This window comes from Gracilinanus agilis, chromosome 2 (assembly GCF_016433145.1).
Source record: "Gracilinanus agilis isolate LMUSP501 chromosome 2, AgileGrace, whole genome shotgun sequence".
Taxonomy (NCBI): Eukaryota; Metazoa; Chordata; class Mammalia; order Didelphimorphia; family Didelphidae; genus Gracilinanus; species Gracilinanus agilis.
In genome coordinates, this window is record NC_058131.1 from 595,762,354 (window position 1) to 595,771,431 (window position 9,078).

Genomic DNA, 9,078 nt, shown 5'->3' on the forward strand with positions numbered 1-9,078 from the left:
GGGGGGGGGGGGGGGGGGGGGGGGAGGAGTTGCTTAGGGGTTTCATAAAACAAATAGTCATTGGGGAGGTGAGGAAGCTGTTGGGGGAGGGGGGAGAAGAGAAAGATTTTTAGACATAGCTAATGTGAGAATTTGTTTCTTTTGGAAAGGCACATTTACAATTAATCATATGTTACATTATTGTTTTGTTACTGACAATCTTGTTTTATGAAAGCCCAGATTTACCTCTGTCTCCTGGCAATTTGCCTTCAAGAAATTCCCAGACTGACTGTCCCAGACTTTAAGCACCTATTAAGCACCCTGAATAGGAATACTAGAGATAGTCAAGTCTTAAGTACATTATTTTGTTCTCTTAGTTTCCCTTACTGTATTTAGGCTTCTCAGGCTGCAACCTCTTTCCCAAGCTCCTATGTAACCAGTCCATTGTTTCTCTTTGGTTATATTCCCTCAGGTATAAATAGAACCTCAAGTTCTTTAGTTGGATGGAAACTCCCATTAGTGGTGTATTTTCTTGAAGACATTGTTCCCAGAATCTCAGAGCTTAGCTCAGTGTGGTGTTGGTGTTTGTGTTCATGACTCTGTGTGGTGGCTGTAAGAGCATTGTCTCCCATGTTCTGTTTAAAGAGGAATTCTTTGGAACTGCTTTTATGGTTTTGTGTTTTTCCAAGTTGACATTACATATATTGTGTTACATTTAAAAATTAAGTAACTCCAAAATTTCAGTGGCTCCCTATCATCTCCAGAATTAAATATGAAATCCTCTCTTGATATTCAAAAGCTCTCACAAGCTGGATTCTTTCTCTCTTTCCAGTCTTTGTATACCTCCCTCCCTCCCTCCCATATACAGTGAGATCTAATAACACTTGTCTCTCTGCTGTTCCTTGACCAAGACACTCCATCTCTTGTGTATTTTTAGTAACTTTCCTCCATGCCTCTGAAATTCTGTGATCATATGATCTAATAAAATACTCATGAACTAAACAAAATTGGTACTGTAGTTCTTTTATATCACTAAATTCTTTCCCCAGCAGATGGCAGCAAGTGAACTTAGTCTTGGGGAAAATCCAGTTTATCTGTTTTCACATGTTGATTTTACTTTAACCTAAAACATAGCCCTGTGGATTCACTTCAGAGTTGTCACCATTGAATTCTAGAAGATGATTTGGCATCATAGGACCTGAGTTCAAATCCTAGCACTGTTTTGTTTTGTTTTGTTTTGTTTTTCTATGAGACCTTGAGTAAATTACTAAACTACACTGGGCCTCAGTTTCATCTGAAAAATGCATATTTGAGTACTCTATGATCTCTGGGCCCTTCTGGCTAAATTTTATTATGAATTTGTATTTATATTTGTGAAAGTATTAACTCTCAAGCAAACATCATATACCTCTCCAAGATCACACACACAAAAAAAATGACAGCTATAATCATATAGAAAATTCATTTTAGGGGGGCAGCTAGGTAGCTCAGTGGATTGAGAGCCAGGCCTAGAGATGGGAGGTCCTAGGTTCAAATCTGGCCTCAGACACTTCCTAGCTGTGTGACCCTGGGCAAGTCACTTGACCCCCATTGCCTAAAAAAAAAAAAAGAAAGAAAAGGAAGAAAGAAAGAAAGAAAATTCATTGTAGTATAACTTTGGGCACCCATTACCTTATAAACATAATTTATTAGCTTTGCTTTGGAATTCAACCAGTATTGAATTCCTTTCTGTGACCCAGTTTTTCCTGATACCTCAAATGGCTACTTTTCTTGCCTTTTCTATTGGCACACCTAAATACATATGAGGTTCCTTCTTAAGCAATAGTATCTTTGGGAAAGCAAGCTCACATCCTTTTCTCAGTTGTGTCCTTCCTTATTAACAAGATAACTAAGGCACACCCTCTGATTACTTTTTTTTATTGTATAGAAATTACTATAAGTATGCTTTATCAGAATATGTACATATGCAAAATATATGTATGTGTATTAATTCAAAAACATAGGCAAAAGAGAGACCTTTTACTAGGAAATATCCCAGTTCCATTTCCCTGACTTACAGGAATTTTACTTAATAATTTTACTTAATAATTAAGTCCCCATACACAGAATTTCCGCTTTGGAAGGGACCTTCGGTCTAGTCCATCTACACCTAACCCCTCTGTGGCATATCAGACAAGACCATCAAGCCTTTCTTTGAAGCCCTCTTGCCTCTTTAAGATAACCCAATCTGTTTTGAGCAAGTTCTCATTGCCAGGGAGTTTCTCCTTTGATTCAGCCTAAATTTGCCTTTTTTGCAACTTCTACCTTATATGTGAGTAGCTCATGCTTTGATTCCTGTGTATGTCTAAGCCATTCCACTGCCTACAACATGACCAGAATTCCCTCTGCCCAATATAATTCTTCAGTGCTCACAGAGAAAGAGAATGCCTGCCTGCTTTGGGTTAATGAGGCATTTAAAATACTGCCAGTTTCCAAAAGCACAACAAAACTAAATACTATTGTTCTGCATGTTGGCATATGCCTGACACATAGTCTCACTGAAGGGGGAATTCCTATTAACACTCACTGAAGCCACAAAGTCCCTCCTGAAAGTTTCCTTGGCCCTGGGTTATGGCTCAGATCCTACTAAGGGACTTAAAAGAAAACAACAGCTCTTGGTCCAAAAGAGTGAGGAGACAAACTGAGTCATAACAGTCTGGATTTCCTAAAGGCAAAGGCAGATTCATGATTCACCTCTGTAAAAGTTCTGCCCTTCGAGTCCAAGCCACGTCCTTAGTAAGTGCCAAAATCTTCCATTCAGGAGTTCCATAGCTCAGCACTGTGTTCAGAAACGCCAGTACACATTATTAGGTCTTTGATCTCCAGCCCTACCCAGCTCTGAGATTGCTGAGGAGTGTGCTTTTATGATCCCTAAAAGAGCACAGAGTTCTAGAGCTCCTGAGTTCTCTTTCCTCTCTGCACTACTCAGTTAAGTTCATTGGCTTCCTGAGCACTTCCAAGATCACATAAAAAATCATCTGTTAGACATTCAAAGCCTTTCATAACCACACACCTCCCCCACCTCTTCAGTCTTTTTCCACCTTACACATTCCCTGCCATATACTTTGCCTTACCTTGACACCAGCCTTCTTATTGCTTCCCAAATAAGATACTCCATCTCCTATCCCCAGGTATTTTCACTGGCTGCCTTCATCCGTGCCTTGAAATGGTGTCCTCATCTCCACCTCCTGGCTTCCCTGGCTTCTTCAAATTCCAGCTAAAAGCCCAACTTCCTTGCAGAAGTTGGGATTTTTTTTCCTAGTCCCCCTTTATTTCTAGTGTCTTCTCCATGTTGATTATTTCAAATGTATCTCCTGTAAAGCTTGTTTGTACACTGGTGTTTACATGTTATCTCCCTATTGGATGGTGAGGTCCCTGAGAGCAGGGTGAGTTTTTTAACCTTTCTTTGTATCCCCAGTTCCTATCACAGTATCTGACACATAGTAGGTGCTTAATAAATTTTTATTGACTGACTGTCTAACCTTATTTAGCTGAATAGCCTGGGTTAGATTGCCTGGGTTCAAACTTCAGGCTCTGCCACTTACTATATATCCTTAGGCAAGTCTCTTAAATTCTCTAATCCTCAGATTCTTCATCTATAAAATGAAAGAGTTGTGCTAGATGACTTCTAAAGTCTCTTTCAGCTCAAAATCTGTGATCCTCTGACTTCTGCCCTCTGTGTTCACATGATACCCTAAGGCAAAATGAACTTGAATGTAGTTAAAAGAAGCGAGACAAGTACATGGCATTATTCTTAATTTAGCTTTCAGACCTTAGACCCAGTTACTACTGAACAGAAGAACCCGTAACATAACTCTTACAAGAACACTGGTATTCTAGGGCACACCCATTTTCAGGGTATGCTGAGGAGAACAATTCATCCACTTTGTGCAAAATTGGAGTAGATCGAGTACACCGTATAACCTAATCCTATTGCCAAGGGTCATGTACAAACAGCCCAAGAGGTTAACAGCACCCACGTGCATTTACACACACCTCTTTATGCAAAAATCCCATATATTCTTATAATCTTGGAGGAAATGGCTGTAAGCAAAGAATAGTTATGAGTCAGTCTCTGACTGCAATCAAGGGCTTGTCTCCCTGAATGAAGCCAGGGAACTATTGCAGCCAAGCCATTGATGATGAATTGGCACTGTCTTTTACAATGTTTTATGTGAACCTACCAGTGCAGAAACATGTCTCTACGAGTCTCATGGAGCTCAGCACCTCAGAGAGTAGGAGCAGATCAACCCAACTTTAGTCTGGCTATCTGAGATGATATAGGATCGCCAGATCATCGGTTTAGAGCTAACAGACCTGGCTTCAATCTCACGTCTGAAACATCCTAGCAGTGGAATCTTGGTCAAATCATCTGACCTCTAAGTGCCATGGTCACTTCACTAGGAAGATCAGTTGCAGAACAGTTTTGGTTCTGCAGTGGTAGTAGAATGAGCTCCCTCGTTGAGTTTCCCACACCCGTGAAATCACAGGTTTGGCCAAACGTATTTCAGGGGTGGTTATACGTGGGCAAGTAACCATTAATTTTGGCATTAAGGGCAAGCACCACAGCTCTACCACCACCATACACATTAGATAGATGAGAGAGAGAGATTAGATGATAGATGGTCGAATGGATCATAGATGAGCATGAGAATACACACACACAATTGTGTGTGTGTTTGCATGTGTGTGCATGCATGCGTGTATGTGTGTGTGTGTGTGTGCATGTGTGTGTGTGTGTAGGGAAGGGATAGGACACAAGGACACAACTAGGTGGTAAAGTGGATAAATTGACAGACCTGAAGTCAAGAAGATTCATCTCACTGAGTTGAAATCCAACCTCAGACACTTACTAGCTGTGTGTTTCTGGGCAAGTCACTTAACCCTGTTGCCTAAGTTTCCTCATTTGCAAAAGGAGCTGGAAAAGGAAATGCAAACCACTCTAGTATTTTCACCAAGAAAAGCCCAAATGGGGACACTAAAATTTAGACAGGACTAAAAATCACCTGAAAACATACACAGGGGTAAGACTGGAAGGGAATGGTGTTCTTAAGCTATTCTATCTCATCCCTACCCTGATCCTATACTTCAGAGCCATTATTTTGGACCTTCACCTTTTTTTCTTTGATTTCTCTGTCTTGACTCTCTTTTCTCAGTTGTTTTCCCACTACATGACCTCTTATTTTAGGCAATTCTACCACTCTCCTCCCAGCTATCTTTGATCTCTGACTTCTCCAGCCAATAGTTCCCTGCTCCTTCCCCAGGCGAATGTTCTCATGAATCTTTACAATTTCTCATCTTATCTTCACAAAACACATTTGCATTTTCAGAACAACCACAGTGGTTTCTACTTGTGCTTTTAACATATTTCCCTATTTTGAACTCCCTTTTCCCTATTTGAACTGAGCCCAGTCCCACCCACATCTATGAGGTCTCTTCAAATTTATGATCTCTTTTGGGGAGGAGAGGATATTCTTTTACATCATCCTTGTTTCTATTCAATTGAGGTTTCCTGCAAGGTAAAGGAATGATGAAACTACCTAATAAATAATATGTATAATTATCCTTCACTGTATAGTTTACAAAGCATTTTCTCATATAATATCTCAATTTGTCTTCATAACAACTTTGTAGATTGGGAAACTAAGGCAAGTATAGATTACATCCCCTAAGAAGTAGACTCCAGGTCTTCTGATCAGGAATCTTGTGCTCATTTTATTCCCCCTCCAGACTCAAATAAACTAAGAAATCTTCCTGTGACTCACTCATTCGCATGTTCATAAACTCTATAAGGAAGAAAATAAGTCTTGCTAACCTTGTATAAAATATGACCTGGTTTTTTTTTTTTTTTTTTTTTTTTTTTTTTTTTCCTGTTCGGCTAGAAAATATCAGAAGGTCAAGGTCCAAAGCAAGAGAAACTGACCCAACCCTACTGACAAGAATCTTCTTCCCTGGAGTCCTTGTCCTTGATATATAAATTAGTTTTGTAGCATAAACACTAAGATATATTTTCTGTACCAAATCTTCTAATAGAACTTCACTTGTACAGAAAAGGAGCATGACTTCAGTGCCAAGGAGTGTCTAAAATATGTGGCCTATCCCCTACTCTCCCTCTAAAGGCATGGACAAGGCCAGAGAGTTCCTTATCTTGGCACAAGAAACTGGATAGAACATTGGGCATGGAGTCAGGAAGACCTGAGTCCAAATAAAGCTTCCTACAGTTATTGGCTGTGCGATACTGAGCAAATCACTTAACCTCTATCTGCCTCACTTTCCTCATCTGTAAAATGAGGATAAAAAGAGCATCTACCTAGCAGATGTCAACCCTGAAAAACACAGAACCACTAAAGTAATTAAAAAGAAAAAATCTTTACTAGGACAAGGAAGACAATGCTCTGGTTAGCCACTACGGAGTCCAGCACTAGATACCACACAGGACAAAGCTCTGGGACTCTGGATACAATGTCTCCAGGGAAAAAAAAACCTCAAAAGGAAATTTTTCCATTGAGCTAAAGAACTTGGGGTCTTATACACCTTTTGGGGAATAAAGGACAGAAAGGTTCAACTGATAGGCTTTATGATGGACACAAGGGAAGAAGGACCTAGGAGAGGCTGATGCTTTACAATGGATACAAGGCAAGGATGATTCTAGCTAGGGGCTGGACTACCTGGGAGAGGCCTCTAATAAAATGGGAGAAAAATCAAAGACAAAAGCATACTTAAGATTTGATTATATCTATTAATTCTGTCTAAGCTGAGATCATTGGGTATTTTAAGGTTTATTGTTCAGTCTAAGACAAGGTCAGTCTGTGACTTCCCTTAAGGCAAGTTTCCAAGGGACAGGGGACAACTTGTGTGTGTGTGTGTGTGGGGGGGGGGGTTCCATAAACAAAGTTGACAGAGGGTTATTTTTAAGGATCAGATGAGGTATTTGTAAAGTGCTTAATACACTAGAACATAGTAGGTACTATATAAATGCTTATTCCTTTTCCTTCTCTTTAAATATGTAATTTACTAATGGCCTACATGGGGAGACATGGATACTATAGAGAAGCCACATTTGACTTCCTAAAATCCTTCCACTCTCCTCAAAGACCCTTTGTTTCTAGCTCAAGTTCATACTACTATCAAAACTAGAATACAGAGGCAGCTAGGTGGCTCAGTAAACACTGAGCCAGGCCTGGAGATAGGGGGTCCTGGGTTCAAATATGATCTCAGACATTTCTTAGCTGTGTGATCCTGGGCAAGACTCTTAATCCTCATTGCCTAGCCCTTATCACTCTTCTGCCTTGGAGCCAATACTTAGTATCTTTTCTAAGACAGAAAGTAAGGGTTTTATTTTTTTTAAAAACCCTAGAACCCAGATCTCCTGACTAGTTTATATTAGATGTAGTTCAAGGTGAAGAGCTCCAGAACAAAGGATCAACCTGGTATCAGAGCGTAGAAATAATGTACATTAGCCAGAATGATTACAAAAGTCAAGGTCAATCTAAAAGTGCCAGGGGGTCCCTCCCATACAATTCCTCTCTCTCTCTCTCTCTCTCTCTCTCTCTCTCTCTCTCTCTCTCTCTCTCTCTCACACACACACACACACACACACACATACACACACACACACACACACACACACACACACAGCTCAATTATGTGCCTGCTGTCAGCTAATTTTATTTTTAATGAACTATATAGTAAATTGGAACTAAATGTAATTAGCTATGGTACTTTTCATCCATATTCCATTCAGAACTTCCTGAATTCTTTTTTTTTTTTTGTAGATATTTAGAGCATATTGAGGTGTTGGTATATGCCCCCAAAATTATTTTGTAGTAGATTATTTGGAGCTCTAAATACGTTTGCCCATAGAAACTAAAGATAGGTTAACTGACTACAGAACCCTATTTTTAATGAATATTATGACAGATAAGTATATTAAGTATTTGCCATATATAGTGATGGAGATACAAAGATAAAAATGGCAAAGTCTCTGTTATTGAGAGTTTAATCTACAATGCCTTCTACTACTGATGACACTGTTTACCTTATAAGATTGGGGTCGGCAACGTATGGCTCTCAAGCCACATCTGGCTCTTTTGAGGGCCAGATATGGCTCTTTCTGCAGGAGCCATAAAGTCAATTTTTTTTCAGGCACTGTTACAGGAGCGTGCACTGTGAGCACTGTACAGCTCTCACGAAATTACATTTTAAAAAATGTGGCGTTTATGGCTCTCATGGCCAAAAAGGTTGCCGACTCCTGTTATAAGAGAAGGGACCTCTCTCAGGTGTTCAAAACTCAATAAAATTCAGCAAATGCTTAATACATGCCTACTAGGTAGCATTGGAAAGCATTTTTCAAGGGGAACAGAAAGTATTAGAAGGATAGTTAAGTGGATAGAGCTCTTGACCTGGAGGCAGGAAGACCTGAACTCAAATCTAGCTTCAGACACTTACTAGCTGTGTGACCCTTTTGCCTCAGTTCTTCATTCCTAAAGTGAGCTGGAGAAGAAAATAGCAAACCACTCTTCTATCTTTGACAAAAAAAATTCCAAATGGAGCAGAAACAAGAGAACGTTGTACACAGAAACTGATGCATTGTGACACAATTGAATGTAATGAACTTCTCTACTAGCAGCAATGCAATGATCCAGGACAATTCTGAGGGACTTATGAGAAAGAACACTATCCACATCCAGAGAAAGAACTGTGGGAGTAGAAACACAGAAGAAAAAACGTATAATTGATCACGTGGTTCAATGGGTATATGACTGGGGATGCTGACTTTAAATGCTTATTCTCTTGCAAATATTAATGATATGGAAATAGGTTTTTGAACAATGATACATGTAAAACCCAGTGGAATGGCTCATCGGCTCTGGGAGGGGGGACGGAAGACAAGAGGGAAAGAATATGAATCATGTAACTGTGGGAAAAGATTCTAAATTAACAAATCAATAAAAAATTTAAAAATTAAAAAAAGAAAAAATTGCAGGAAAAGAAGCTTGCTAATTCCCCAAATCAAAAAAGTGAACTCCTTTAAAGAAGGTGTCATAAAGAAACCTTTGG